The sequence below is a fragment of the Amblyomma maculatum genome, chromosome 10 (assembly GCF_055883805.1).
Source record: "Amblyomma maculatum isolate TAMU_Amacu chromosome 10, ASM5588380v1, whole genome shotgun sequence".
Lineage (NCBI taxonomy): Eukaryota > Metazoa > Arthropoda > Arachnida > Ixodida > Ixodidae > Amblyomma > Amblyomma maculatum.
In genome coordinates this window covers 92,746,340-92,762,775 of record NC_139353.1, presented here as the reverse complement: position 1 = coordinate 92,762,775, position 16,436 = coordinate 92,746,340, and the positions used below count along the sequence as shown (strand labels likewise).

The 16,436-nt window shown below is 44.5% G+C and overlaps 1 long non-coding RNA gene across 1 annotated transcript; it reads right to left on the bottom strand.

Annotated features, from left to right (window-relative positions):
- Positions 1–4,849: 4,849 nt before the first annotated feature.
- Positions 4,850–8,937, bottom strand: LOC146177026 (uncharacterized). Its single transcript, XR_014701601.1, has 3 exons — positions 8,367–8,937; positions 8,124–8,284; positions 4,850–6,603 (listed from the first exon to the last, which is right to left on the bottom strand). It is a non-coding gene; the product is annotated as an uncharacterized LOC146177026 (long non-coding RNA).
- Between the last annotated feature and the right edge of the window lie 7,499 nt (positions 8,938–16,436).

The following is a 16,436-nucleotide window of genomic DNA, read 5'->3' as shown; positions in this document are numbered from 1 at the left end:
GGCAAATTATTAGCTGTAGGACTGGGTGGAATGATTACTCTTGAAATCATGAATATTAGCATTCTTTATAAAGCTGCGAATCTAGTCTAACCAAGAAATAGGAACATCAAATTCTCCTACCGATTCAAAAATGCAAGCCGAAATTTTGTACTAATAATATAGCACGTTAATAAATAAGACGTATCATCGGAACTTGCAATAAACAGAGAACAATCTGTAAGTGACCGAACGTTATGCGGAAAGCGGTAATAGTACACACGATGAAATAGAAAGAGCACAATAAGGACAAAAATGTGATGGTCAGCTCAACAATCTTCCTCACAAATGGGGAGACAATGAATTGAAGTGAAAAAGAATGTGACCCTTAGGGAAAATAACGTCTTGAGAAAGAGTGTGAAAGTTAACTACATCCGCATAATTCTTTTTTCATGTGAAAGGCAAGTCTCTGAGTATAATAACACTGTGAGACTGAGCTCTTAATATTCAAGTATCAAATACCTGAATGAATAATTGAAACAATCATCTAACTGCATGAATGAAAACAAATTGATGAAACAATGGTAACAGGTGGACAGTAATCGATTAAAAATTAGCTTAGTGAAGCGGAATGCACAGGCCGCCGAAGAAACCAAGCGAGTTCTATTTATACGAATTTAAAGGGGTCGTGAAACGAAAATGTAGCAGCCCAGTTGCAATTTTCCTTGCTTCAGTAAACATTAGGTATGCCTATTCCAAAATATCTCGTCGAAATATTGCTTCTGCATTTAATAATACCATTCTGAAATCAAAGCATTTTTGCGTTCCTGAAGCGACCATGCGACCCTGTAGGCCGGAATTAGAAGTACTCGCCTACGTCATGTTTAGCCTTTTGGAAACGCAGATATAATCATTATTTCCCATACAATAGTAGGTTGCTGTTAAAGTTAGCAAATAAAAATACATTATATCAATTATTCGCTCACGCAAACGCATTTCTTCAACAATACTGTCACGTGACGCGCGGTCGGCGGCGGCGGCGGAGCAGGACGGGTGGCAAAGCTCACTTTACGGGTGGTGTCTGCTTCTCGCTGCGCTCTGGAACAGAGCGAGAGGTGACGCTCAAGTTCAGATTTTCGGTAACGACGGCTATACCTCGCTCCGCCGGGTACTCCAAATGACAATGGTTCCAATCTAATTTGTTGTTGTTATTTTCTTTTTCTTTTTGTGAACATTCGTGATGGAGCACAACGTCTTGAGCAGTCTCATACCACCGGTACAACTTGGTTGTGCGGCCGCTGCTGTAATTTTTTTAAGTATTATTATTCCCGGCGTCATTAAAGATACGATCTAAATACGGTTCCAGGTCAAAGAAATCGACAAGTGTGTTCAATCCGAGTGGTGGGTGGAGTGTTTCAGGAGCGGGCGCCGCGGCGCGTACTCGTATAGTTGCTCGCCTCCGCGCTGCATCACTGAGAATAGCGTGTCGAGCTTCGCTTCCTTTATTTCGGCCGGATGACCTGAACTATGGCACTACACGGAAAGCCGGAAACCGAAAAAAAAAAGAAAAAGGTTGCTACAATGTACTTGGGTGGCCCTTTCACCCTACGCGTTGTCGCAGCTTTGCTCCCCCACCTTCCCGACGCCTCTCTCGTAACCTTTCTCAAAAAAAAAAAAGAAAAAAAAAAGAGGAAGCATACTTCCTACAACGTCTACAGTGCTCAGACTTCGCCTATTTTTCCTGTCACCGTTAGGTTCTGGGTTTAGGCGTGTTGTGCGTGTTTGAGTGCTCGATATGCCAACCGTGTACGTCGCGATCGATTGCAGCACGGCTTCTCCGAGTGGAAGTAACGTTCGCTTTCACAAGTTTTGGCACACCGATTGGGTTCATGTGTTCGTACTACTTTCTACTGGAAGTCCTAAATGAACCTCGGCGTCATTCGAAGCTCGGCATGGACCGGAAACGAAGAAAGCTCACCTCAAACGATGCGTCGTACCGACGCAAAACCGCTGGCCCAGTGCATTGGCAAAAAAAAGTGTAGGTCGCGTGATAAAGGCAGTAAACGTAGTTGCGATTTGTAGCCTTACAGATATGCTTATTTGAGAACTACTCGACTCGCAGAAGCCACCAGTTCTATTTGATTGTTTCCTGCCAGATTGCCCTCATAGCAGTAATATGCGCATTTTGGATTTTTTTTTATTTTGAGCGATACCGTGAGGCCAGCACAACAGGTGCCCCTACCAGCATATCGTACCACCCAGAACAGGCCCCTTGGTTCCACTTCGATCACGTTCTTTCCACAGCACTCATCTAGCCCCATAGAACCTGATGAAGACTCCAAAGAGGAGGATCATGTTGAGCAGAGCTCAGAATCCTTCACATCATTTAAAAGACATATCTAGGGTAAAAATTGTTCACCTCAAAAGCTCATACGCCCCATGTCCTTGCATTACGATGGTGTGATTACCAGATCAACCATCCAGGAGAAATGCATTCACGCAAGTGTTATTGATTGGAAAGGCGGATAGATTGGCTTAAAAGTTTAATATCTGACCTGCTACAGAAAGAGAAGAACAAAGAGGGTCGTGACTTGATTAAAATATATGCAGAATCCTTCACATCATTTAAAAGACATTTCTAGGGTAAAAATTGTTCACCTCAAAAGCTCATACGCCCCATGTCCTTGCATTACGATGGTGTGATTACCAGATCAACCATCCAGGAGAAATGCACTCACACAAGTGTTATTGATTGGAAAGGCGGATAGATTGGCTTAAAAGTTTAATATCTGACCTGCTACAGAAAGAGAAGAACAAAGAGGGTCATGACTTGATTAAAATATATACAGGAATAGTAACTTGCACCACAGTCACGAGTCAAGTCCTGTGTCATGCAAGAAGCAGCAGAAAGCCTGCACAGCCTGTAGAGCTTTCCATTTCTGGCCAACCGGCCAATAAGTCCTCTGAGAGAGGCCTGTTGCCAAAACACTTCAAAGAAGTAACTCGAGTTATTGTTTTGCACGCATATACTGGGACACGCCACTAGTACACGCTCCAGAGTCTCCGTAATATCACATGTGGAACATTCTGGGCAGTCCGCCTGTCCAATTAAGTATAAATATTTGTGTGTGAAACCACATTTAGATGGTCTATGGAGAAAGCATGCATAATGGCATATAATTGGCAAGTGGGTATGGATCCACTAAAGCACTACCTTGTGGCCTTGAGGACAAGTAGATATAAGGAACTCAGTGATGTGTAGTGCCAAAGAGTGGCAAGGGTGTGGTGTTGAAAACTTCCAAAAATTTGTAATGCAGGCTTTGAAACTGTGAATTCACACCACTTCTAAAGTGGTTTCCCACAGATGTGGAAAGCCTCTTACCAAGGGGCCACAAGCTCAGCAGAGGTTTGTGGAGAATTATGCCCTTAAAAAAAAGATGAGTCATGTTCTGAGCGGCATCACCACAATTGTAGGCGACGCTTGCGGTGATACAGATCTGTGTATACATGGATAGAGTTGTAATATTCTCACCAGATGTATGTCAGATTAAGTTGCTTGAATCTACTAATTGATATCTTGGATTTCTCCAGTATCCCGAGAACATGCAAACGCACCAAAGGTTGAGTCATTACACACAGAGGTTGGGTGGGGTGGTATGGGAAGTCGTAGCGTGATAGCATTTGCAATTAATGGCAGCGGAGTGTACGTGAAAAACTGCTGTTCAGCTGCTCATCATCAGTGGGTGGCAATGGTGTTGTGCTAGTAGTCGTAAATACACACAAAGTGGTTCGTGTGACAATTATGTAGATATTGGGCAGGCACGTGACATTCTGAAGTAACAGCACAAAACGTGGATGGGAGCACAAGACGAGAAGACGACACAATGTCTCATCGTCTTCTCGTCTTGTGCTCCCGTCCACATTTTGCGCTGTTACCTCAGGATGGAAAACCAACAAGCCCAACCTGCTATTCTGGCTAACATGCCATTGTTTGAGGTGCATTGTGGCAGCCAAGGTTTATCCCAAGCACCTGCACTTCTATGTACATGTTAAAGAGTACTGGGAGTGGTGCTCATATGGGTGTGTACCATTTTCCTGGCTCGGGCTAGCACACACAGCCCAAAGCACATGTAGTAGAAGTTTGGACTGTCGAACCGCGAAGTCTTCAGTTCAATTCCTTCCCTTATATTTTTCAATTTGTATGAGTATCATACAGTCTGTGCTTGTATGGTTAAATTGCGAGGGTGTACATATCACCTGCGCTCCTGACCAACCTCACTCTGCATAAGTATTCACCAAGCAGTTTTCGTTCCATCAAAAGGCTTTCACAATATTCAGCGACACAAGCAGCTACTCAGACAGCATCAGTGTAGCATTCTTGGAGCTTCGCAAATCTGTGGATACATTGTTTACTAGCAAAACATGCACGGTATGTAGATATGTGTACTAGGACGCATAAGATGCCGTGACAATGTGGACTGCCCTTACGTCTAGAGCTGCCCTTTAATCCTGTTACATTCTAGCCTGCAGTGAATTCAGCAGCAAGGTTTCACAATTAAATCATCCCAACTTTATATTTCTAGACTTGACCCCAGCACCGACAAAGTTCATTGTATTACCAGCATTTTGGTGGCATATTCAACCAGCAGGCCAATTAACTCAACGTCATGCAGGTTCTAGTGCAGATGTTTTCATGCAAACTACGGGTATCATCAACGAAGGAGGCTTTACTATACATACCTTTTCAGCACGCTGTTTTATGACTGGTTAAAGTCTGGTACATTTCAAAGTATAAGGCACATATTATTGTATGCATGTCTACAGATTGCAGATTATGCTGGCTTGCTTCTGAATGAGACTGCAATATGCTGAAAATAGTGGCCACCTTTCAAAGCAGCTTTTGCAGAAAACGGTTTGATTTTTCTATTCCCCATGAGCCACTATTTTTCGAGGCCGTGTAAAGGTGAACGCGGCAACTAGAAAATCTAGGTTTGTCAGTGCCACAAGGACCACCACTTTGTAGTACATTTGGGCATTATCTAATGTTACCAAATGAGTGTTAGAGACATGTTGCTTTCAAAATAATTTATTGGTTAGCCGCAGGTTCATCAGCACATACAAAAATTTTTAGGCTAGAAGGAAGTTGGCCTAGAGCAAGACATCTTTTATTCACGCTTCTTTGCTGTCTTCCTCTCTCCTAAATATACAAATGTGTATATACAGCTTCACAATCATGATGTGTTGAGGTCAGTGCTAAATAAAAAAAAAATGCATCCAACAAAGGTATAGTTAGAGATTGAGTACACAAAATTCATTCTAAGTGGGCCTATATATGTCTTGTAGATTCCAGTGGAAGGCAAGTATAGCAGGGGGCAGCAGAAACTCAGGCAGGCAGATAAAAAGTTTGCGGGGATCAGATGGATGCAGCTGACAGAGGATCGGGTTATTTGGATAGATATGGGAGAGACATCTATACAAGCAGGTATATACACAACTGCACAATTATGATGCATTTGCGGTCAGTGCTAAAAAAAATTCCACCCATCAACGGTTTAGGTCGGGAGTGAGCACACAAAATTCATTCTAAGTGAGCCTATATATGTCTTGTAGATTCCAGGGGAAGGCAAGCGTAGCAGGGGGCGGCAGAAATTCGGGCAGACAGATGAGATTAGGAAGTCTGCGGGGATCATATGGATGCAGCTGATGTATCTGCGGTCAGTTCCAAAAGAAGAAAAATTCTACCCATCAAAGGTAAAGGAAGGGAGTGAGTACACAAAATTCATTCTAAGTGAGCCTATATATGTCTTTTAGATTCCAAGGGAAGGCAAGTTTAGCAGGGGGCGGCAGAAACTCGGGCAAGCAGATGAAATTAGGAAGTTTGCGAGAATCATGCACCTGGCACAGGATCGGGTTATTCGGATGGATATGGGAGAAGCATTTGCCCAGCAGTGGGTGCAGTCAGGCTAGTGATATCAACAAGACTAACAACTGGATGAGTTGGTACTGATTCATCTTAAAACCAGCCAGAAGACGAAACACGTGAGAGGAGCACAAGACAAAGTTTGACTAACAACTGAAATGTTACTGAAGGAAAGAGGCAAAAGAAGATTCGCACAGAAATGCACGTGCACGAAAAACCCCCAAAGCAGTGAAAGCGTGGAAAGCAGAAAGGGTCTAAAAAATCAAAATCTAAAAAAAAGCAAATTCCTTATGGTCAAGAACCACTCGTTACAAAAGGGAAGCCACAGATCCAAGTCCAAAGGCACACTATACTGCAAAGGCTAAGGACGTGTGTGTGGCTAAGAAATCGGTCAACAGTCTTTTGGGGCCTTTTTTACATGTGCATCTCTGTGCAAGTCTTCTTTTGCCTCTATCCTTTAGTAAAATTCCAGTTATTAGTCCAGCTGTCCTGCAATTCTCTCTTCTCATATTTTCCGGCTTGTTTCAGAATGAATAAGGTGATGACTCTACAAACCTTGCACAAACTGGAAACCAGTGTAACTGTCAGATGGAAACCTTTCCCTTATTTGGCTTGCATTACAAATAGGGAGGACTTTACTGTGATGTCTGCCGAGGCATCCCCAAAGCCAGTGCGCAAGCTGGCTGTAGCAGATGTAGTGGTGCCTCCTGTTGACAAGAGAAAAAGCAATATTCACTTTTCAGCATAGCAAAATGAAAATATGATTTAGGTCTTTTACAAATTTGAAAGTTATTCATGCATCTGTACAATTAATTCCCATCTAACAGAAGCTGTACAGTGTAACTTTCACTGTCAATTTATTCTCCCTGGAAGTATGGCAAACTTTGAATTCTGCTGCAGGTGATTGAGAGAGAATGAGACCCACCCAATATTAGAACTCCAGTGCAATCACAATTTGCTACTGCAGCAAAATAATGCCTGAAGGCAATGCAGCTTTTGACTGAAAAAACCTGGTAGTCATCTTACACCCTCTATACTAGTGTTGTGGCCGATGTCAATGTCCACGCTGATATCATCCGCATAGCACGAAGATGTTAAGTATGCGACTTATGCATTAAGCAGCTCTGTGCATGGAGTCATTCTATTCGAAGGAGCCATAAACTACAAGTGCACTTCTGTCAACAGCTCTCCGTTGTTTTCCCACAACACGGCACGTGCCAAACTTTCTGCAAGTGCCGCAAAACTACTCTATAACTTCATTTGCTAACTGTAAAATTTCCAACACTTACTCAAACTGTGGAAGTTTCGGTGTACTGGCCTTTGGGAGAACGTCTTTCTTTTTTTTTTTTTTTTGGTTGTTACATTTCAGCACATGTAAAATGTCAGTGTCAAAGCATTTTGGAGAGGTTTACTGTGTGCAGGTGTTGATGATGGTATCAGTGAAGTCAATTTTTTTAATTATATTTGCACACTATACAACACTCACCTAATGCAAGTGGGTAAAAAAAAAACTAGCAAATAAAACTTTGAGTGCTGGTATGGTGATTGTTCTGGCAGCAAGTGGGGACAGGCTATAACAAGAGTTGTCGGGCTAGTTAGTGATCGTCTGCAGAAGCCAGTCCTGCTCTGTGTTTTTTTCTTTTCTGTGTTGTTTTTTAGTGCATTTTCCCACAGCTTCCGCAGGAGACAGGCTACTAGCACAGAGTCCTCCGAAATGAGATTGCTTTTGTACTTATTTACTGCATTTCTTGTGGCATTCCTTATGTATTTATGTTTTGAAGTGCTGCACTTGCTGAAGGTCATAACTGGCTAATAAAACAAGCAAATTTGTCCGGACAGCGTCCCCCCCCCCCCCCCCTCGTTACTTCACATCAATGTGCATGCCCTTTCCATTTAGCAAGTTCACACTATCAGATGATGCGTGTTTTCTCATTTACTCGTGCATGGAATTAAGCAAACCAGTAATTTGCATGGTGAAACGTCATGCTCATGCGCTTCTACGAAAACAAGAAAAATATGAAAACCAGCGATGTGTTCGCGCTAACGTGGCGCAATATCAACACTGTAGACAGTGTAGATGATCGCAGGTAAGTAACGTTAAAGGGGAAGCTTTATTTTATTAACACTGCCTTCCGCAATAGATTTCATTACAGCATTTCTTGCTCGAGAAAATGAAAAACAGGTGCCGCTTGTTCAAGTTATGTCGCCTTTCGCTCAAGGTTCTTACCTTGTGTTCTCGACTAGCAGTCCATGATCAAGAAGCATTTGGAGTAAATGCGGATGATCTGTAACACCCAGACGGCTGCTTCAGCTACGTAGTCGCCGCCGGGATCTCGCCAGATGCTCTCAAGAGCAGTCGGCATCGGCACGCACCGCCCGCAGCTGCACCTGTTCGAAAGCTTCGGTTAGCGATCGCACACTCTCGCAACGGTCAAACGTAGGCTAGGCTGCAAGACTCGGACATACATACCAATGCGTAGTTCCGAAACGGCTGGGATCGGGAGGCTGACGGTCGGGGCTTCTGCAAGCCGGAGTTGTGCCGCGGTTACCGCGGCCTCTCGACACAAGTGTTACTGTACCGGTCGCTCGCAGGGTCCATCTTCGCCGACCTGGCACCCGAAAAGTTGCGTCGGCGTAAGGCTCAAAGCCCACGATGTAACCATGTTTTAACAGTAGCGACTATATTCTAGTTCACTATAGCAGCACAGCGACGCTGGAACCCAGGAAGGAACCTAGGCGTCGGCCATATTAAAAAACCCTGTGTGAGCGTAGAGTAGGGCACAATTAGAACCTCTAAAATACACCGAGCTTGGTCAACTTTGGCTCAGCAGGCTCCGGCAACGGGAGCTTCTCATTGGCTTAGCGCTATGACGTACTCTGTTGAGTTGAGGAGGACGCGCGCTAGGAAACCGAAATTCTGTTTTTGTCGCTATTAAATCAACGCGGGCGATGAAACGAATCGAGGTATATTATATGATGCAGGACAAGGATTCCATTTAACTAAGCCGTGCAAAATTTCCGGAAAACGTTTCACGACCCCTTTAAGTGCAATTGATTTCAATAAACTCAACCGTATATAAAAAAAATTGAAGTTTTACTATAGCGCATGCCCGCTACGGGCTCTCAGCCCAAGCGACTTTCAGGACATCACGCTGAATGTCATATTCAGACTTTAAGGTGAGTAATGCAATGGTAGGTGGGAGGGTAAGTTCATTCAAGACAGCTTATTGAATGTTAGAAAAGCAACTCTATTTGTCGTGGCAGAAGCACCCTTCCAAAGACAAAAAAAAAATACATATGCATGTCGCTCATTTGGTTTAGTATACACGAGATGAAACTAAGGGATAGTGCATTGTCCTATTTTTTACCAGTTAATGCACTAGGAATAACAGTACCATTTGCAGTACCTCCCCTCCCCCAGCAAATGAAACTGGTACGTGGCCTAGCAGAATGTCAAATACTCTATACAACTGTGAAGTGCCCCAACGATAAACTCGCAAACTTGCGTAAGAAGCGAACACAATAACGTCGAAGACGTGACTTTGACTACTTCAAATTTTTTGTAAACTATTTTCTGTCTTATTATACCAAGGGTTCTTTCTCATAAAATATAATTGCAAGTTATCGTAATACAGTGTTCTTTCTTGCCCAAGTTTTCTGCGCTATTGTGTTCACTATGTCTTCCCAACTAGCCCAAAACAACGCCTTACTAGCACAGGTAGCACCACCGTTTATTAGGGCTGAGTTTGATGTAACGATGTAACCGTTTTCTGGTATTGACTACGTAGCACGCTTTTATTTTGTGCGTGTGCCTGTGTAGCCTCTATCGAAATAGCCCCTAATGGTTGTGCGGCTAAGGACTCAAAGAGGGAAGTGGCATCACTAATGCGGATATCTATGGTTGTCAACGAGGTCTATAAAGGATGGGTATGCAGCCTCAAGAATGATGATGACCGAGGCAGTTATTCCGAGGGGTAGGAGTTCGGGTTGTAAACGAGGGAGAAAGTAAGGAAATATTTAAAATTATGCACAGGAAGAAGCTATGTTTGAGCTTCAGGTTGATGCAGATCCGTTAATGGGTGACGAAAACAATGTAGGAAAACCTCCGCTCCCCCTCCCCCCATTATATGCAGTGCCCCACCTATTAAATTCCTCCCTTATTTTGTAAAGTCGGCAAAGATAACTGATACCATATGAATGTATATTTAAGGATTGATTGAACTTCAGGCCACTGAGCTCGCAATGGCGTCACTGTGGCTTAGGCCAGTTGCTGCTGGTCACGAGTACGCGGGGTGAATTCCAGCTGAGGAAGCCGCTTTTCGACGTAGTTTAAAACTAAGGAGTTCATATGCCATAGACTGCGCTTTAATGAGTCCCGTGCGTTAGAAACTTCCACAGCAAGAATATCAGGAATGATATTCGGGACAGAGGCAAGGGCTGTAAACCATTTTTCACTCTCTGTGTACCAAAAGGAATACACTGCATATTAATGTAAATGAAAAATGGCTTAGAATTTTATGAATACCTTTTGGAATTACTTTGCTAACTCAAGAAATGAAGCGAAAAGCACGACCAATTACTGCTGGAGGAAATGCAGGACTTTGGGCATAAAATTAATTGACAACTCGCACTGACTATCCTGGAAGAATGGCCTTGTTCACTTCATACACTTTCGTGATCACTTAGTAAGTGCAGGAGTTTATATTAAAATATGATCTTCCTAAGTAGCGCCATACCTCCTCCTCTTTTCGTTCTATGCTTCCGGAGCAAATCGTATAAGTTAGGAAATAGCTTTTCACTCTTTATATGATTGTGCTACAACCCTTCTGTCACGGCAATAATATGATGATTGTTCAGCTAAGTCAGGCAGTTGAGCGATTTTGATTTGTATGGAACGCTTCATACATTTGCGTTTGGCATTCTTAATTTCCCGCCGCGGGGGTGCAGGCAGCAGGGCGTTCGACTACTGCGTCCCAGGATGCGGAATCGAATCCAGTCCGTGGAGGCCGCTTTTCAATGGCGGTGAAACGCAAGGCGCCCATGTGCTCTTTGATGTCAGTGCACGTTAACCACAAGTGGTCAACATTTCCAGAGCACCACCCCTATGGCGCCTCTCATATTCTGACTCGCTTTCGCATATTTAAACATTATCAACCAAATCAGTGTTTTTAGTTCACGCTTATTCTTAAGTCATTCAAGAGGACTGGATGCATTCGCGTAGGTAGCCGGCATCTTCAAACAAGAATTCATTTTCAAGTCCGAGATATAGGCAGTGCTGTTGATAATCAGTTTATCGGTGACAAGCTTACATTCTCCCCGTCATGCTTATCGGAGCACCTTATTCCCAAAGAAGTTTTCTTTTGTGCAGAATTGCCAGTGAATAGGAGGAGGAGGAGGAAGTTGAGGAGGAAAGGAAGGGAGGTTAACCAGTAAAAGCAACCAGTTTACTACCCTGCACTGGGGGAAAGGGATGAGTAGATATAAATGTTGTGAGAGAGGGATAGTTGAAGTTAACACAGTCACATAACAGACACGCCACATCACATCACGTTACAGTCATGTCATAGCAAACTCATAGTCTTTTGATTAGGCCTGTGCTTCTCATAAAGCGGAGCAGTGCCAGGGAGGCCTTCGCCGCAGATGATCGCCGCGGCCAGGGACCTTAAATCTTAGTTTCACTGAGTGGGCGTCCATCTAAATGCTCCGGCGAACGGCACAGACACTTCCTTCCCTCATTGTATATCGGGCACTAACAAAGAATGTGGTCTACAGAGTCGTTGCATCTACAGTTTGTACAGTACGGCTGTTTGCCATGCCTATCATAAAAGAAGGCGAGTTTGTGAATGCTACACCAACCCAAATGCGGCACAGCAAAGTCTCTTCGCGTCGGGGTAGGTCAGGTGGAAAGCGGAGCTTCAGTTCAGGGTTCAGGAATTTTTCAGCGGCAGTTCGCAAACTGGCCAGAATTCCGCAAGGAGAGTGTGTGTTCCCGCGCCAGTGCGCGAAGCCTGCCAGCTGCGGCTGCCCTGGAAAAGGCAATCAACACAGGATCGCCGTCTTGGTGGGCTGTTCGTGCGACTTCGTCCGCCCGAAGATTGCCCGCTATGCCGCTGTGTCCTGGAAGCCACTGGAAGATGATGTCATGTCCTCCATTAATTTCACAGTGATGAAAGCATTTGACTCAGTTGAAACCTCGGCGGTGATGCAGGCATTGCGAAATCAGGGGGTAGACGACCCGTACGTGAAAGTGCTGGAAGATATATATAATGGTTGCACAGCAACCATAGTTCTGCATAAAGAAAGTAAAAAAATTCGCATAAAGAAAGGTGTTAGGCAAGGAGAGACAATCTCCCCAGTACTATTCACAGCTTGTTTAGAGGAAGTATTCAGAGACTTGGAATGGGAGCAGTTAGGGATAGGGGTAGATGGAGAATACCTCAGTAATCTCCGATTTGCTGATGACATTGCCTTGCTAAGCAACTCGAGGGATGAACTGCAAATAATGATCGATGACCTAGAGAGAAAAAGTAGAAAGGTCGGCTTGAAAATCAATATGCAGAAGACTAAGGTAATGTCCAACAACCTCGGGAAGGAACAGCAGTTTACATTATGTAGCGAAATACTGGAAGTAGTAGGCGAATATGTCTACTTAGGACAGGAAGTAACCACAGGAAATAACAAGAAGATTAAGATTGGGATGGAGCGCATTTGGCAAGCACTCGCAGATTATGACTAGCAGCATACCGGTATCGCTCAAGAGGAAAGTATACAACAGTTGAATCTTGCCTGTACTAACCTATGGGCTGAAACGTGAAGGCTAACCAAGAGAGTTCTACTTAAGTTGAGGACAACTCAGAGGGCTATGAAACGAAAAATGGTTGGGGTAACATTAGGAGATAGAAAGCGTGCAGAGTGGGTCAGAGAAATAACTCAAGTTACCGACATTCTAGTGGAAATTAAGAAGAAGAAATGGACATGGGCAGGACATGTAGTGCGAAGAGAGGATAACAGATGGTCGCTGAGGGTAACAAACTGGATTCCAAGGGAAGGAAAGCGTAGCAGGGGGCGGCAGAAAGTTAGGTGGGCGGATGAGATAAAGAAGTTCACAGGGGTCAAGTGGGTGCAGCTAGCACATAACCGGGTTAAGTGGAGAAATATGGGAGAGGCCTTCGCCCTGCAGTGGGTATAATCAGGCTGATGATGATGATGAATTTTTCGTATTTCCGCAACGAGTTTTTCATGAGCTCCACGGCGAAGAGCCGCTTTTAATGCTTGCAGGGCTGCTTTTGAGTCTGTGAAAATAGACCTCTGCTGGGGGCTCTGCTGACTGATATGCCTAATTACGACACGAAGAGCGGTTATCTCTGCAGCTGTTGAAGAAGTCTGGTGAATTGTCCTAACTTTTATTTCTGTATTAATTGAGGGTATGACCATGGAGCCTGAAGAACTCACAGCATTCACTGAACCATCGGTGTAGACGTGCAAACGATTTGCATGGTACTCATGGAAGTATTCAAGAGTGATTTGTTTCAGTTCGGTCGTCGATAGCTCGTCCTTCTTCCTGATCCCGGGTATTGAAAGAAGCACTTGTGGTTCATTCAGGCTCCATAGTGGAGAGGACGGTCTAGATGCCGTCTAGATGCGGCAATATAGCGCGATGCGCATCAACGGTCTTTGTAAACGATGTACGCGGCCTGGTAATAGGAAGACTGGCCAAATGATGACAGCGAACCTGAGAGATGTGTCGGAAATGTGCCCTCAGGGAGTCAACTGTTAGGTACGTAGACATGGGATGCACCTGTGCAATTAAAATGGTAGCAGTCGTAGAAGCACATTTCGGCAATCCCAGGCATTTTCGCAGAGCTTGAGCTTGAACGCTCTGTAGAATTCCTAAGTTCGTTTTCTTGATATTTCCAAGTGCAGATAAGCTGTACCGAAGAAATCCCATAAATAATGCACGGTATAGTTGTAGCATTGACCGCACGGACGCTCCCCATTACTTTCCCCCAATAAAGGCAAGTACGTGAGTAATTGCTGTCAGCCTCTTTTTCATCAATGAAATATGTGAAGTCCACGAAAGATTTCGGTCGATGATAACTCCCAGAAAGCGATGGCTGCTTTCGTAGGGTATTGTTTTTCCATCAATGCGTACGGTGTAAGGTGACATGTTCTTGCGTGTAAATGAAACTAGCGAACACTTTTCAGTTGATATTTGTAGACCACGCAGGTGGAGGTAGGTCGCAACTACACTTGCCGCCTTTTGAAGCCTCGCTCTAACCTGTGGGCGCGTAACTCCTGATGCCCAGATGCAAATGTCGTCTTCATATATTGAAAGTTGCGCCGATTTTCGTATTAAGTCGAGAAGCCCGACAAGAGTAAGATTGAAAAGCGTTGGGCTTAGTACTTCGCCCTGTGGGACTCCAAGGGAAGTGAAATGAGAAGATGTTGGGCCATCCTCAGTCTGCATAAAGTAAGATCTGATGGATAAATAACTGCGTATCCAGCACAAAACTCGACCGCCAAACTCGGCAGCTTCCAGAGCGTCCACAATTGCCTGGTCAGTGATGTTGTCATATGCGCTCTTTATATCCATGAACAACGCCGCGGGTAAGCGCTTCAAAATTTTTTGCTGTTGTACAGATGATGCCAGGTCCACCACGTTGTCAATCGAAGAGGTCCACGTCGAAACCCTGACATAATATCCGGATATATGCCGTGCACTCTAGGTACCATTCAATACGTGTAAGCAGCATTATTTCAAGTACTTTACCAACGCAACTAGCCAGTGCAATTGGACGGTATGATGTCAAGTCCTGAGGCGATTTGCCAGGTTTCAGGAACGAAACTAAACGGCTGCACTTCCACTCGTCTGGAACTGTACCCTCACTCCATGATTTGTTGTAATATTCCAAAACAGCGTGCCTAGCTTCTTGTCCAAGATTTGCAAGCGCAGTGTATGTTACACCATCGGGCCCGGCGATGATGACCGTCTGCAAGAAGCCAGCGCAGCGTCAAGTTCCTCCAGGGAGAAGGGAAGGTCCATTCGTGAATCCCGTGAAGCTGGAACACCGTTGAAATGTAGCGTTGCCGTTCGAGTCGATTGGCCTGCTACCCTAGTGCAGACAATTTCTGCTACCTCGACCTCACTACGTCTTTGATAGAGTGAGAGAGATTTGCATGGGTAGAGCTGTTTAGGGGATGTTCGGAGACCACGAACGACATTCCAGATGCGTGATAAAGGTTTGCGGGGATCAAGCGTTTCACAGAATGACCGCCAGCTTTTTGCCTGGAGGGCTTGAATTCGGCGCTGAATTTTCTTTTGCAGGCGCCTCGCATCTCTGAGGTCGAGGCGCGACTTCGTGCGTCGGTATTTATACGCTGTGCTCGCCGTCGCAATTCTCGCAGGCGCTGTGAATAGGAGGTATCCAAGTAAAGTCACAGGCATCATTGTGTGATGCAGAGCACAGCTGCCACAGTACAAGCTGGAAGAAATACCTATAAGCCGATTAGTTATGAATGTAACCTTTCGTCATTCTTAATTGACCACGACATCATATCCATTGTGACGTGGGTGCATACTCTAGTATTCCGAGACACGCTGGTATCTTTCACTTTTCTGCAGTTAATAAATATAGCTACTTTTTTATTGGACTGATACTCATTAAACCTTGACCCGCTTGTACGATAAAGTCCGAACTTAGCGCCGACTTAAACATTGTCTTTAGTCTTATCCAACTTGTTTAAGACCGGACTTCTTCAGGACAGTCTTAACATACACATAACGACAGTGAAAACTTAGTTGGAGGACAGCGAGTGCCTACACATGGGAAATCTTGGGCGCTGCCTAGGGAATGCTCTGTGGCACTTGACTGCGCTTTCAGGCGGTCGCAGCATGATGGCGAAGAAAACTAATAAAAATGACAGAGTGCAGGCCCAAAAGGGTCCTTTGCATCAGTGGAGTCCCAAGTTCGAGAGGCCACTGGAAAACGCTGTCGATCTTGCCCCTTGACAATGTCCAGTTGGAACTCTAGCGATGAGCAGCTGAGGATTGATTGATTGATTGAAACCACGTTTATTCCACTTTTTTTAGTGCGGAAGGCGCAACGACGGAATGGGGGGGGGGGGGGGGTTGTAGAGGAGAAGCGATAAGGCTGCCTCCGTTTTATTCAAATTGTCTGGAGGCAGCTAAGGGGAGGCTGCGTGCCTCTCGTGAGCACTGCGGAGCTGAGGAAGGCAGCCTCTAATGTCTCTCAAATTTCCACCCATATTGAATTTGTTCGGCGGTATGATGCGACCGCACGTTAAAGCGTGCTGCGGTTGTTGCTGCCGAAAACAGAGCCTATGCTCGTATGTATATAACTTGCCGTTTACGTTCTAAATAGCAGGAAATATAGCCGTCGTGAGTGTTTCAATGGTAATTAGAATGTTCTTTCTAGGATTGACAATGAAAATGTCATCCTGCGTAGTATTTTTGAAACGCTTTCATTTTGTTCAATTACTGTGTCTTTGATTTGGTCAGTTTTTCTGCTCTCAAAATGTC